We start from the raw sequence: 16,241 nt of genomic DNA, 5'->3' as shown, positions 1-16,241 counted from the left end.
TCCCAAGGTTTTTCCGCAGCCTGCCGGATCCAGGCCGTATCCAGATCTGACAAAAGACCTTCGCCTGGATCCGATGTCAACGCAGTGCTGAAGTGTCAACTAGTCTCTCCCCTATGGAGGATCCCTTTACCACTCTACAGATAAAGCGTTGTCGGGATAATTTCGGTTTCGCGTATCTATCCGAAGTGATAAAATTCTGTCTAAAAATGTTTAAGGCCAGACAAGTAGTTTGTTAAGGCTTGGTTTGTAGGGAATTACAAACCTTCGCACATATATTCAAACTATAGAATTAATTCTTAATGCGCATGTGAGCACCATCAGCGTTTCTCACAGTTTCGCATTTAAAGTCTGTGTAGAGAGAACGGTGTCGTCTTAGCGGTCTCTAATTTAATAACTAATGATTGTTGCGACAGAAGTGAATCAATCAAAACTAACTTTAGCTGGAAAATATCTTTATTCAAGAACCGCTATAAAGCCAAAACAATCTCTGTTACCTTAAATTATCCATTTATCACTGTAAAGCTGCTTTGAAACAATCTACATTGTTAAAAGCGCTATATAAATGAAGATGACTTGACTTGACTTGACTTATTGTGGCTCGATGGCTCACAATTTTGCGCCTGGGGGTTGACGTGCCTTGACTCTATCTGATTAGAGTCAGATTATTTTATGCCCAATATGGTTTACATACTCTGCGGGCCTAGAGAAGCAGGCACCTCCTCAGCATGGTGGAGTGGGTATTTTTTTTTCCTATAGCGTCAACTCCAGACGCCGCGTCAAAGTTCCACTTCGAAAGGGAACGTCTCAGGTTCCGATTGTTAACCTTGTTCCCTGAGGTAGGGAATGAGATGTGGCGTCTCATTGCCATGCACCGGGTTACTTGCATATCTCCTTCTGACAAAAGAGTTGATAACCTATTTTGCAGTCGCCCTCTTATTCTCACGTTCATGACGTCATAGACTGCCGTCAGCCAACAGATTTTGTTATACATCTTCAGACAACGGTCAAGCTGAGGGCATTCCCATAGCATCGACTCCAGACACAGCGTGTTGTTCCACTTATCAGGGAACCAGGGTTACTGTAATAACCTGAGATGTTTGTCTTATCTTATCTCAAAATCTAGTATAAATAAATAGTTCAGGTCATAGGGTGACAAAAAGGTTTGGCAAGGAATTAATTATGTCAAGAATGGCAGTTACATTTTATTTGTGATTTCACTAGACCGGAAAGCCGGATGAGTAATACAGGTAATTGCAGGAGCTGTGCCTGTGCTGTTCTAGGTGAACATGTTGCCTCTTTGCTTCTATCTATCCAAGATAGAAGAGATAAATATGTCTCCAAACTTGCATTGGAGGAAGCAACTTTTGCTGAAGTGATATATGAGGCACTTTCTCCCTGTCCATTCCAGCCCTGTAGGAGGCAGTTTCATCCCTCTCTGCTGGGGAGATCAGATTTATGGAGCTGAAACTGTATGCCTGTATATATGCTTTTCAGCCTGTGCTCCCTCTCTATCAACATCAATATAGTTTATATAAGGAAGCGAATCATATTTATTTCTTGAAGCAGTTCATTCAGCATGGACACATTGGGCAGTTGTCCAAGCAGGCGGGCCGCCTTTTACAGGCCGTATCTGTATTTCTCAATGGTTTACAGCAAGATTTCTCTATTTGTGTAACATTACCGACTGGGTGCCTCATTTGAACTCCGGATGTCTCACTGGCAGTATGGGATGGAAAAGCTGGCCAGCAAACATAATCATTGCAAGCGGCTCTGATCACCCAAACATATCTCTCTCTCCTGCGGTGCATCTGTTTCTGGCCGCATTCTCTTACAGCGCTCACCCTCCTGTTGTTAAGTCATAAACTAATATAATATCTTTAGCATGCCCTGGGGCCGGGGGGCTACTACCTCTCAAGGCTGCCGGTCGAGGATGTGTCCAACTGTATCCGTAAACAGACACCCGGCTGAGCGCACATCCTCGGTCCGGCAATGTAAACACACTGGCACTGAACGCACTCACAGTGAAATGAGAACAGTACATAATCCCACACACATGAGAGCAATCAAAAAATGTGTTTCTAACTAGTCGGCCCTCACCTTCTCCCGCCCTTTTCCTTGTTCTATCCGTCACTGCTCCCCAAAGCTGTATATGAAATCCTCCACTCCATGTCCATACTGTAACGCTTCGATTCTCAAAACATCCATTCGCTAATGTACGGTGGTACTCAATTCTGAACATGAAACCCATGGATAACAGGGTCCATCTGTAGCATACTTTGTGTGTGTGTGCTGGAGTGATTGTGAGTGCAGAATGTAAAGACATTGTTCCAGGCCTAATAAATCAAAAGGATTGCAATTCATTGCAACATGTAGAAGACATTTTTGATGTTCTGATGCAATGTATGTATGTGTGTGAGAATGAGAAGTATGTGGGATTTCTGTCTATAAGTGTGTCTTTTTGACCTGTTCACCGCCCCTGCTGTGTGTGCATGGTATCCTCCCTCAATTTATCACTGTGCAATCCCCTGAGGAAATGAAAGGCAGGGAGCAGCTCCCTCGGTGCAGGGGAGATATACGGCTAGCTCTGCCCAGGCAGACAGCTTCCTCTTCTGACATATGGACAGAGGCAGGGGCCCCAGAGCCAGCCTGGACCGTCCACACCATATCCTATACATGGACCAGGCATCCACCTCTCAATTACTGGAAATTAAAGTAAAATTAATTGTCTAAACCTGAGTAAGGCACGCTTTAAACTTGTGGTAATGGATTCAATTAAATTAAAAATTCATTTTAAATGATAGTGCAGGCAATATTTGCATAGTGCCAGTTATTTTAGTATTATTTAATTTAGTATTTATTAATATTTAAAATTAAGGACTTTCATTTTTGTAATTTTATTAGTTTTCATTTTATTTTATTAAAAATGTTTTAGCTTGAATTTAAACTCTTATTTAAGTTTTAGTAATTTAGTACTTTAACTTAAAATTATATTTATTTCAGTTAGTTGCCAAGGCAACATTTCTCATTTTTAAAGTTTTTTTTTATTTGAAGTTTTCTACTTTCTACTTTTTAGGGCACCAACCCTAAACCTGACATAAACTGTAAACTTGTCCCTCAAATCTGACTGGTTAGTTGAAATGTTATTTCAGGACCAACAAAGGTGTTGATCCAGGAACATGCTGTACTTGGTGAACTCGAGTTACTGCTTGTTTGATCACTTCTCTTGCCTTCCTGTCGCTCTCGTTAATCTTTTACAGGAAGTGAAGACAAACTGCTCCAAGATCGAGACGGTAACCTCACTGCTTTCCCCAGCTTTACGTAATGGAGAGAATCATATACAGGTGTGAAGTGAATCTCTTTCATCCATCCACCTTCACTCCCTTAATAATGCTTCAAACAGATTACTGGGAAGAAATGCAAAGGTAAATGAAAAAAGGGAACAGGGAAAAAAAGTTAAAGGTGATGTTTGTAGCCTACATGTTAAATTATGTGTTCAATACTTTAAAAAAATCTAAATTTTACACTTTTTGGACTGATTTTTTAAAATATTTTCAAAGAAGTCTCTTATACTCACAATTGCTGCATTAATTTGATCAAAAGTACAATAATTTTATAAACAAATTATTACAATTTAAAATAACTGTTTTCTTTTTCAATATATTTTAAAATGTAATTTATTCCTTTAATGGCAAAGCTGAATTTTCAGCATAATTAGTCCAGTCTTCAGTGTCACATGATCCTTCTTTTTTAAATCATTCTAATATACTGATTTGCTGCTCAAGAAACGTTTATTATTATTATCAATGTTGAAATCAGTTGCCCTAATTTTGTGGCAAACATGATGCATTATAAATGCCTTTTGCTGTCATTTCAATTCAATACATCTTTGCTAAATAAAAGTATTACTTTATTTCATTAAAAAACCTTACTGACCCCAAACATTTGAACAATAGTGTAAATATTTGCAGTGTATCTATTGTTTGCAAAATGGAGAAAGATGCCTTTTGACTGCATAATGATGCACATCTTGCACCAGACCCACATTCAGTACAAACATTGGATTTATAATTTGGGAAACACTGTATTTGGAAAAGGTCATGATATAGTGGTGCAAAAACTATACACCTCACCTTTAAAAGAACAAAGAATGACTGAACAAGAAAGTTTTAGAGAGAAAGACCCCTGTGGAATGGTAAGGCGCCGTGATCTGACATATCTGGCTGCAGATTCTTCTACGCTGCAGGCTGCTAATGATCTCTTAAATGTGAGCGGGAGAACTCTAGGGTGGTTACTGATGGTCACAGACCTGTCCGAGAGCATGGGGAACACATATTACTGATGATAGTCCCCTCACACCAGAAAGGCTCCAGATCACTTATGGGAGTCTGGGATTCTGGAGAATCCAGCGTTCGGAATATGCTCAATGAGTATGGCAGAAATCATGACTTTTGGCCAGTCCAATACTGATGTCGAATGTCAGAATACAAAACGAGGCTCACACAGAGTCATTTATTTCACATGCAGACATTATTCCGAGATCATACTTTAACTACGGTATTCACGAACACACACCCTTTAAAAGCTAATTAAACTCCCAGCTGTTTCGTTCATTCCAGTGGGGTTTCCTTTTCTCCTCAGATTTCAGTATAATTTTAGCACTTAGCCACACTTTAACAGATTTATTTAAATTCTGAGTTACGCAACTAATGGTAGATTGTCGTGTAATTGTTTTAGAAAGGAAATTAAATGTCAAACATGAAATGTGTTAGTGTTAGTAGCCTACACTTTTAATAGATTAATCTAATGGGTGAAAATCCCACTTCTATAATGTTACACCCCGTATCCAGGCGGTGTTCCTGTTGAGAGGGAAGAATGTTGGCAAAGCGAAACGTACAAGGGCTTATGATTGTTTTCTTTTGTGACATGCTGATCTCCTCCATTTAGTCTCATGTAGAAGCAGTCTAAGTTATGAATGGGTCACATTATCTGTGTGATACCGTTTATAATCATCATTCAAAGTGGAAGAGGGAATATGATACTCACTGCAAATTTTTTTTTTTTTTGGGGGGGTTACAGATACAGTACAGTTTTGGCAGGCCTGGGTTAACTTATGCACTGTATGTGTACTGATTTATGGGAAACAGAAAGCGATGATGCCTCTCTCATATTCATGTGTCCACAATGCCCTGCACTGGGCTGCTTTCATGTGCCAGAGTGGGCAACTGTTGACCAGCTGTTTGAAGACGCTGCAGTTGTGTCTAGCACTCACCGGCATCCCTCTGCCACAAAGAGACACCTGTAGATGCATCATGCAACAGATATTTGCACACACAGTAGAGGACGGGAAGTGTATAGAGGCAGGGTGTATAAAATGCCAGCTCTGTAATTCATGTGTGCCGGTTCATTGATCATTAGTGGTTGGAACTTCAGTTGATTTGTGAATATCCTTGTGCACATGGGAACTTCATACAGTAAGATCTCACAGAGGGGGAGATTTATATCCCCAGTCTGCCAGTTGGGGAACACGATTAACCAAAATTCCTTCATCTTTTGCCAGTCTCTCTGTCCCTCTCTTTCCCAATGTTTCAATGTTCTGTGTTTTATAGGCATGACATATAATGGTTCGTAGTGTAATATAGCATATTGGAAAAGTAGAATTGTGTGTAACAATAGTTACAAATAAAAAATATATATATATACATAATAATACAGTAATAATGTCAATAAATGTTGTAATAATTATTGATAATGTAAAAAATTAGTAATGCATCATAAAACTATAACAATCTCTAACTTTAAAAAGTACTTATATGTTTTAGCAATATTCTAAGACTGTGATAATACTTATTTTAATACTAAATAATAGTATTACAATTTAAATAATATTACATTTTAATATAATTTGAAACAATATTAAATATTATAGTATGTTATATAAAATGTTTATACATTTTAAATTCATAATGATATTTTAGTTTCTATTTAAGTTTTTATAAATAGTTGAGTTAAATGGTCAAAATGTGAAAAAAGTATTTTATTGCCAATGTTCAATGAGTGTGTTTAATAGATACTGAACAAATGAAAATGAAAATTTGAAAATGAAAAACTAAATAATGAGAAATATTATTAGTAATAACAAATACTATAAAAAAAAAGAGATAAATAATTGGATGACATGGGTTCCAGTCTCCGCAGTTAAACTGTTACAGTAGATGGTCTGACTCTGAATTCATCAAAACATTAAATGTATAGGCAAGTGACCTGTAGGTCAAGAGGGCATGATTTATTACATTTAAAAAAAAAATTCTAATTAACATTTAAAGGGGCGAAACGTCAATGAGCGGTGGTTCCCGGCTGATGACCCTACAGCCTGCCAATATAGGCACCGGACAAGGTACGTCAGGCAGCAATGCCTTAGCAGGTAAAGATATACCTGTGTAATGTTTGTTATTATTAAATTATTTGAAATTATTAAATTATTAAATTATGTGGTTATATATCTCACATATATATCAGGTTTTCCTGCTTCTTTCTTACCTTCAAAAACACTATCCATCTCAGTTCTGCCCATCTTCTCCCTGTTCGCCTCCTCTCCAGCAGTTGTAGGTGTAGTTGTCTGGCAGTCTGATGTAGTCTTGCCACCATCACCTGCTGAATCCCTCTCTTCGTGTTCCCCAGCCCCCACAGGTTGAGTTACTCCAGATGTGGAGCCTGCTGTTGGGAAGGCTAATTGTTTTTCACTGCCACAATCTCATTAGAGTTTTTTTTCTTCACATGTTCATAAATGTATTTAACATTAGTTTTCGGTTCTTCTTTTTCAGACGTCCCAGGCCACGGTCGTGTCTAGAGAGGAGAGCAGAGCTGAGAGAGGAATGACTTGCTCATTGAAGTACATGGAACATTTTCCTCTGCCAGCTTCAACCACTGGAGTGGAGCAAAGCCATAACCATGATAGATTGTCCCCATGTGAGCATGTGTGGGTTTGCGCAGGTTTGTACCTGTTTGTTTGTGAATATCGTGTCTATTTACACACACAAACACACTCTGGGCCTGGCTGAATGTGTGTCTGTGACCATTTCAGACAATTTGTGCAGCAGGGTGTGTAGCTCTTCGCTTTGCTTAACGTGTGTATGTGAGCTTCGGTCTCTCGGGCCAGGCCATAACAGTGATGGATGGTCCGTGTGTGTGGAGGCCGTTATTATTTGTTATGTGAGCGGGTGTGTGTGACAGCCGTTGTGGGCCGTACACCTGCTGTGCGAGCTGAGAGGCCGAGCGGGAAGAACAGCTGTACGCATTGATTTAGCAGCTCACTCCACAGTCTGCAGGAACAAATCATGCAACAGCTAATAAAACCTGCCTTTATGATCGCGGCCCAACTGCCCCCAAAACAACTGGCTACATCATGTGTTTCTCTAACACCCGCTATTGCTCAAAATTAAACCCTGGACTAAGGTGTCACTTCTGGCCTCGGCAGGTTTAAACGTCTGAGCTAACGAGTTTTTGAAGTTGATGTGAAACCAAATGCAGATTTTTTTTCTCTCACTTTTTGGAAAAAAAGTCTAACATTGTAGGTTGTGAAAGCAGGGTATTATTTTACCTCGGGCTGTCAATTGATATAAATTTTTTTACATATATCAATATTTGCTGAGAAAATTATCCAAATTAAAATTTCATTCAGTTAAACTATTACATTAGTGTGGCAGATATGAAATAGGCCAGATGTTTATAAATTGGGGTCGCAAGAAAACTTTGAGAGACAAAAAAAAGATTTGACAAAATTTGTTTTAGGGCTGTCAAAGTTAACATGTGCACTTTGAGCTACTATATGTACGATTTTTGTAATAAAATATCTCAAAATCACTTGCACAGTGTATTTATTTCCTGCAGTTATACTTACAATATCCCAAACATTTCCAAAGATTTTTAATTTCAGAGAAATTCCAATTTTAAATAATGGCTCGTGACTGTTCACTTGTCGCCTGTCAATGACGTAATATCCGCGTTATCCCTGGTTTCCGCTTGTACTGCAATAGTGACCATGGCGACAGACGTGGACAAATGCGTTATGTCTAGCGGCACGCTCACGCTGTTGTTGTTTCGTTCAGACATTATGGACCATGGCAGACAGACTTTGGGACAAAAGGAGAACTAAAACGAGGATCAATATCAGCGTGGCGTTTTCGAGATTCTGAGAGCTCCACGTCCGCGACAAACTTCGACTTGACAGAGACACCACTGTTGTATGAGCTTTATTAGTAAGGTGAGCAAATCTACATAAAACTTAGCAATGTTATATAGCTCAACATGATGAAATGTTAGAATATGATCAGTATGATATTCTAATGTTGATCTAGCTTAACTGTTAGTCTTATACAGACAAACTAACAGAAAGAATAACATTATAACTTTCAACACACTCAAATGGAGTTTAGTGTGATAGTGTAGACCAAGTGAAACAGCGCTGCGTTACCTCAAGTTTCATTCGTCTTATAAACTGACCTGTGTGAGTATTAATTTAGATCTTGCGGGTTGTTTGGTAGATTAATGTCCTTATTCCTTTATATCCGCCAAACTCGCGTGTGATGCTGATATCTGTCTCTCATTAGCAATGCTTCATACCACAATTATGTTAAAAACATCAATGTATTCACTCATAAACATTATTAGATCCTTCGGCATGACGACAAGTTGCATAATTCCGCTTATGCATCATCCACCTACGCCTTTGTTATTGTAAGACGTTAGCGACCGCGACCTAGCAATGAAACAAATTACATAGCTTTAAGGGATAGGTTACCCAAAAATGAAAATTTGCTGTTAATTTTGCTTACCCTCAGGACATACAAGATAGTAGGTGTCTTTTTATCATCAGTAGAAATGTAAAGAAGATTTTTAGCTGAAACCGTGGTTCTTGGTGATTCATAATACAGGCTAATGCAAATCAATGCCTTTGAGAGTCAAAAAACATAAAGGCAAAATAAAATGATTTGTGAAGGCTCATCACTGAAGACTAAAGTAATGACTGCTGAAAATTCAGCTTTGCCATCACAGAAATATATTACATTTTAAAATATATTACAACAGAAACCAGTTAAATTGTGATAATATTTCACAGTATTACTGTTTTTACTTTTACTTTGTGAGATTAAGAGACTATAAAAAAACAAAAAAAACTTTTGACTGGTAGGTAAATTGTATTATATATTTTGATGGTAGTTAAAAATATTTAAAAATATTATTAATAATATATTTTTTATTTTAAAAAAATGCAAAATGTACATACAACTTATTAATTAATTTAAAAAATTGTTTTTACATTTCTTTATAAATAGCATCAAAAAGTTTTGAAAACACCTAGAATACTAGGCATTGTTGACACTACAAAAATTCACTATATCGTTTTATTTCAATATCATTAAACATAAGCCTTGTACTGGCTTGTAGTCCATAGCCGTACATTTTACCATTGAGTTTGTCCGTGTGCTCAACACGATTTGCGTGAAGTTTCTGGTTGTTTTTAAGGTGTCTTTACAAACATAGACAACATTGGCTGTTGCATTGTGTCTTGCACCATGAGCGATGTTTTTAAAATGCGCTGTGTCAAATTTAAAACAGTTCAAAGCATCTCAAGACTTCTTCACTCTGTTCTGTTCAGTCAAGAGCCGCCCAGCTGTTTGAACAGTGCGTGAACGGCTCCTTGCTCACTTTCTGCTGCCAACTCTCAGTGACTGTGTCCTGTTGGCAAGTGTCCTGTTGGTCAAGGGGCATAACTTATTCAAATGTTTTTATTAATAATTTAATGATTTGATATTATTTATTATATTTTGTTTATTATTACTAATAATAGTTTTCTATATTTGTAATAAATTAATGGGTTAATTTCATTCGTTTGGTGTTCAGAAGGTTCATGTGCTGGTGTCATCTCAAGAGTGTTAGCATTCCTGAAGGAGATTAGCTTTCTGATCCAGGCCTGTGTGTCTTTACACAGCTGTATGTTTGCTGTCTGGCCTGTGTTAGGCTGTGTCCCATAACAGTGGCCCCATTGTTAGTACCGGGAGCTATGGTGTGTAGACAGACAGAGAAAGGGGGACCAGCCGAATACCATGAAGATTGGACATGGCTCCTGTTTCAGTGAAATCGACATCTGACACACACACAAACACAAACTAGAATGACACATATACAATATATGGCCAATCAGTATGTGGACACCCAAAACACCACAGCCACAGCCACAGCCTCAGCCTCAGAACGATGGGTGTTATTTGAGACATATGAACTAAAATATGCGGTTACATATCTCACACACTGAAAATTTCTTTCTAGATATTTCAAAGCCAATTCACCAATGAAGTCCAGGCACGCTCATAAACAACCAAACATGTACAAACATTTTTTCAGCAACCATTTGCTCCTCTATCCACACAGTATCTACAGCCTGGTGACAACTGGCCCATGGAGTGCTGGTGTGATGCTGTCATAGCCGGAGAGTCGGCCACCTGTTAAATGGCTAGGGTGCTACTCTGTCAGAAGAACTGGAATATTTGACGCACGGGGTGCTACACTGTTATAAGAACCGTAATATTAAGCAAGCTGGGCGCGATGTTGTGATAGCCAGTGGAACATTGTTAAAGAAATCACATGTTAAGCCCAGATGGGCCCCTGGTGCTTTGGTGTGAACGTGTGGACTGGCTGTGGCTTATTGTGCTCGACCAGTGGCTTGTTAGTAGTTGGTTATGTCAGGGTGATATGAATGATATCTAGAATGATATATTGATGATATTAAAGTATACTATCAAATTAAATGAAAACCAGGCACATTTCTGCTTCAGGGGTTGTTATTGTGTGTGTGTGTTTTTTTAGGGGGTGGGGGGGGGGTATATTTTGACTCAAAATTACATCAAATCAAATCAATCTATTAAACAATGAGCACACACTTATGAACCGTAAAAACATTTTGTTACAGTGCCTTCATTCACCTCAAGCTAGCTAATGCTTGTCAATGATTTTTGCTAAAATTGTGTGAACATCACTGAGCATTGACAATTACTACAGTCGTGCTCAGAATTAATCATACCCCTGGTAAATATGATCAAAAATGGCTGTAAAAAAGAGACCACCAGAGATCAGAGACCATTCATCCACACAGAATCTCTCCAGATCCTTCAGGTTCCCAGAAACATGTTGGTGCTTCTTCAGTTCACTCCACTCATCAGGTCAGGGAACTGGGACGGTCATGGCAGAAGGTTCATTTTGTGCTCAGTAACACATTTTTGTGTTGATTTAGATGTTTGTTTTGGATTGTTGTCCTGATGGAAGATCAAACCACGACCCATTATAGGATTTCTAGCAGAAGCCATTTAGATTTTTTTTCTGTTGATATTTGATAGAATCCACAATGCCATGTATCTGAATAAGAAGTCTAGGACCTCCAGCAGAAAAATATGCCCTCAACATTAAAGATCCAAAGGTATATTAAATTTTACACTTGGGGTACTTTTTGTCCTTGTGTGCACCAAACCCATTTAGTGTGTAAAAGCTATGTTTTTTTTTTTGATTGATCTGACCACATGAACCCTGTGCCGTTTGAAGTGCCAGTCGTGTCTGACAACTGAATTTGCTGGAGTTTGTTCTTGGACGAGCGAGGAGGATTTTTCTTGAAACCCTCCCAAACAACATGTGGTGATGTAGGGGTTGTTTGAATTTTTTGTTTGAAGGTGTTGTTTGAATAGGCTTTCTGACCCCAAGACTCAACTAATCTCTGCAATTCTCCATCTGTGATTATTGAAGAGTCTTTGGCCACTCAAACTTTCATCCTCACCGTCCATTAAGGCAATATAGACACACGTCCTCTTCCTGGCAGATTCGTAACATATTTAGTTGATTATAACTTCTTAATAATTACCCTGGTGGTCAAAATGGGGATTTTCAATTCTTTAGCTATTTTCTTACAGTAACTTTCTATTTTGTGACGCTCAACAATCTTTTGCACATCATAACTATATTCTTTGATTTTACTTTGATTTGACCTGGCTGCTGTGCTAGAAAAAGGTAAATATTAATGGTAATACTTCAGAGATATTTTACTCATATAAACTTCTAGGGGTATTAATAATTGTGGCCAACATCCCACCCCTAATTGGTTAGATTTTTGCCAATTTTTTTGAATGAAAGATCAAAAGGAGAAACGATGCAGATTTATTTTTTAACAGCCATTTTTTATCATATTTACCAGGGGTATGATTAATTCTGAGCACGACTGTATATGCTGAATTATGTAATGCAGTGAAATCGACAATAAATGACAATAATTGTTACATGGATAAAACCAAATAAACTAAATAGACACAAAACAGATAAGTAATTAAACTAAACATGAAATTACAAAATCGCATACAAATCATGATGAAAGACATATGCAGTTTTTTTTTGCAGTAATGTACAATATCTATTACATTTTCTACACACATTATATGTTTTGTATGAGTAAAGCTAAAACTAAAGATAAAACCAAATTAAAAACCTTTTGCTACTTGAAAAAATAAATAAATATATATATATATATATATATATATATATATGTATATGGTAATGATTCATTTGTAAATATTTCTTATAAATAGGCCTTTTTTCTGTGGATTTGAACTATATTTACACATAAAGAGTCCATTGAATAAATCATTCATTTATTCAATTTAAAATGAGTTTCAAAGGCCAATAAAAGGCTGGATAATACTTCATGAATAAAAAATGGTAGATACACTGACTGTAGTGTAATGTAACAAGCCTTTTAAATCCCCTACAATATTTGAGGTGGCAGTTATGAAATGTGAATGAAGAATTTGAGTAAAACTGCAGTGCTGAGAGATTGACTTTGACAACTCAGTCTCACACACTCCGGCTGCCTATGATATCTGTTTCAGGAGTCCCGCAGGAAAGTTAGGAACCGATATGCTAAAATAATCATCCGTCCTTCTATGTGTGTGCGTGCGTGTTAGAGTGGATTGTGTGAATGTATGTATTATTATAGGATATAGGCTATATGACCATTGGCACACGTGTGTGTGTGTGTGTGTGTGTGTGTGTGTGTGTGTGTGTGTGTGTGTGTGTGTGTGTGTTGGCCTGCTATCCTTATGTTTTTTCCATAGACAGATCTGGAAAGGAAAACCTAACATTTCAAGAAGACCTACAGCTGCAGCATTTCATCACATTTTTATTACAGGTGCATATACAAATTACTAGCACTGTTAAAGCAACGGACCTGAACATGATTAAAGCTACTCCTCACACGCCTCCCTTCACGATACTGTGACCTCTCCCATAATGCACTTTACAAAATTTCTAAATCCTCTGTGAACAGGGTCCTGCATGACAGAAAAGTTTTTTGCAAAGTATAAATTATCATATCATACAATAAGGAACTACAGTTTGCAATGTATCTGCAGGCTGTCTGTCTGTTCTTCAGTTTGTTTGTTTGTTTGTTTGTTTGTTTGTTTGTTATTGTTTGTTTGTTTTTAGTTTTTTTTGTGATGATTCGATTATGTTGTCATACAACAAATTGATGTATTGCCTCAAAAGACAATTATTGCCCAATTTTGTTTATTTCCGTCGATTACATGTCCATTGATTATAGTTCAATACTGTATCTAGCCAACATTAGCATGATCACACTGTATTGTTGTTAATATACAACTATCACTTCAGGTAAAGGTATTACACAACATTGTTGAGGAAGCTGCTTTGAAACAAGCCCCTTTAAAAATTAACATACAACCCAGTGTCATGATAAAGTCTCTCCTGCAAGCACAGAGATCATTTTGTAAATTAACTGTTCAAAGCCCAATTAAAATATGCTAAGTTTGCATTGTGGAAGGAAATGTCGGTAGAAACAGAAAAGACATACAACTAATCTAATCCTCTGATAATTTTTCAGCATTCGTGAAAAATTTCAGTCTGGTTTTGGGAATCTGACTGAGTCTGCTCTCTTAAATTACGTTTTGCTATCTGTCGACTTTGGGGATTCTGTCATTTTTGTGCTTTTTTTTATTTGAGTGCAGCATTGGACACTGTTGACCATGTCATTCTTATTATCCTCTTACCTGTGGTGTTCCTCAAGACTCCATTTTGGTTCCAACCTTGTTTTCTCCTTAGGTTGCATTTTTAGGAAACATGCAGTGTCTTTTCATTTTTATGCAGATGACTATTGTAATTCTTTATATATTGGAATTTCCCAGTCCTCTGTCACAGCTTCAGGTAGTTCAAAATGCTGCAGCCAGATTTTTGACTGGGGTCCGTAAGCATGAACATATTTCTCCAATTTTAATATCTCTCAGTTGGTTGCCAGTGTGTTGAATTTAAAGCAGTTGCTTGTTTTTAAATCCCTAAATGGTCTGGCGCCTTCTTATTCAGCACAGTAGTCAACTATTGTTGTTGATTTGTGCTTTATAAAAGAGAAGAGAAGAGAAACACATTCCAGATTTGTGTTTTATTATTGAAATAATTTGTCTATTCTTTCCAATTCTTATGACGATTATATGCAGTCACATTTAAAAGTTTATAGGTTCAGTTAAAACATTTTTTGTAATGTTATTGCAATTAGTCTCTTCTGCTCACCAAGGCTGAATTTATTTGATAAAAAATACAGTAAATCGTACATACTGTGAACAATTATTACAATTTAAAATGACTGTGACATATTTTAAAATGTAATTTTTTTCTGTGATGGTAAAGCTGAATTTTCAGCATCATTACTCCAGTCTTCAGTGTCACATGATCCTTCAGAAATCATTCTAATATACTGATCTGATGCTCAAGAAACATTTCTTATTATCAATGTTGAAAACCATTGTGCTGCACATAAAAGTCCATAATAAGATGTGAGGGCAGGTTGGCTACAACAATGGCATCTCATGAGTCATGTGTTATAGTATCTTTTTGTTTTAGCACGGTAAAATTAAGAACTTTATGCTACTAAATAGGCACAGCACCAACTCAGACTCTCCACACACTCCTGGTCATTTGGCTACACCATTGAAGGAATAAATATTTTAATTATAATGGGCATATCTGCACTTTAAATAAATGATAACAAACTATTTCAGAAGTGAGCAGCATTTCTTGTGGCGGCTCCATGTATTTGCACAGCAATATAAAAAGTCAGGACCTGGGGGCCGATTCATACTCGTACCCAGGGCTCCTTAGGAACAGCCTTTAAATTATATGAAAGGAAAGGGCTGCCAGACAGAAAATTAAGGAGGAAAAAACTTTTCAAGTTGAAATATTCACTGGACACAACTTCTGGGCCCCAGACGTCCCTTTACGGCTCTCAGTCCCCTGCTCTCAGAATGAGTTTCCGCTCCATTTTTCCTACATCAAGGAACTGTCTGCACCCCAGTCCTTCTTACCCCCGCAGCCCTCTCGATAGTTTAATTATTGCACAGCAATGTCAGCGGATCCATTTTAGGTCTCCGATTTACTGCGGTCTTCTCACTGATGTATTGAGCCCCAGTCACAGGTATGAAGGCTCGGCCTGTCGGCATCCAATGAGCACTCGGGGATCCGGTGGGGGGCTCCATTTGTGAAAGCCATCATCCTGCTTTACGCCTGTGACCTTCACATGTCCAAATGCTGTAAATATCCCAGTGGCCTTTGCAGAAATGCACACAGGCCGCTAACCCAGCTCACAGAGCCCCCATAGTCGTGTTTGAATATAATTAAACCTTAAAAGAAGGTCTGACCTCCTGTAATTATGTCCCTGTGTGATTTTTCACACCTTCACCTGTTGAGTCAGATTGATTTGACTGGCAGTATTTCACGTGAAAACTGAGGTAGGTCAAGAGAATGAAACAAAAGATTCCTTGGTGGATCCTCTTTTTAAAATGTGATACTGTATGTATTAGAATGGATGTGATACCAAGAACACAGAACTCTGTTAAAGCCATCACTGCCTCATTCTCTGTCTTCTCTAGATAGGCAGCGTTACAGCAGCAGTGGGGAAAGTCACGGCTTTGGGTTACATGAGTTGCTGTGGTCCTGAGCAAGAATGGCAATTTAAAGAGCTCTGTGAGTGCGGGTCCCTGAGAGCACTTCATCAAGGGCCTGGAGCCGGAGGAAGTGGACTTGACTGTCAGTTACCGCACAGGAAAGGACCCAGTGTAAGTTTTACAAGTGTGTGTCGCTATATAATTCTTCCGCTTGCTTTTGTCAGCCTCACATGTTCTGTTTCAGTGCAGTCTTTTTTT

General features: G+C 38.0%; 1 long non-coding RNA gene across 2 annotated transcripts; it reads left to right on the top strand.

Annotated features, from left to right (window-relative positions):
- The first annotated feature begins 3,258 nt into the window (after positions 1-3,258).
- On the top strand, positions 3,259-16,106 carry LOC307002013. 2 transcript variants are annotated; one of them, XR_013798393.1, is made up of 4 exons: positions 3,259-3,341; positions 6,324-6,687; positions 6,822-6,990; positions 15,969-16,106. It is a non-coding gene; the product is annotated as an uncharacterized lncRNA (long non-coding RNA). The 2 variants fall into 2 exon arrangements; XR_013798394.1 differs by having other exon boundaries at positions 3,331-3,422.
- The last annotated feature ends 135 nt before the right edge of the window (positions 16,107-16,241 follow it).

Source organism: Phoxinus phoxinus (assembly GCF_949152265.1).
Source record: "Phoxinus phoxinus genome assembly, chromosome: 7".
Classification (NCBI taxonomy): Eukaryota; Metazoa; Chordata; class Actinopteri; order Cypriniformes; family Leuciscidae; genus Phoxinus; species Phoxinus phoxinus.
Note: the sequence above shows the minus strand (reverse complement) of the source record. Positions and strands in the feature narration are given on the sequence as shown.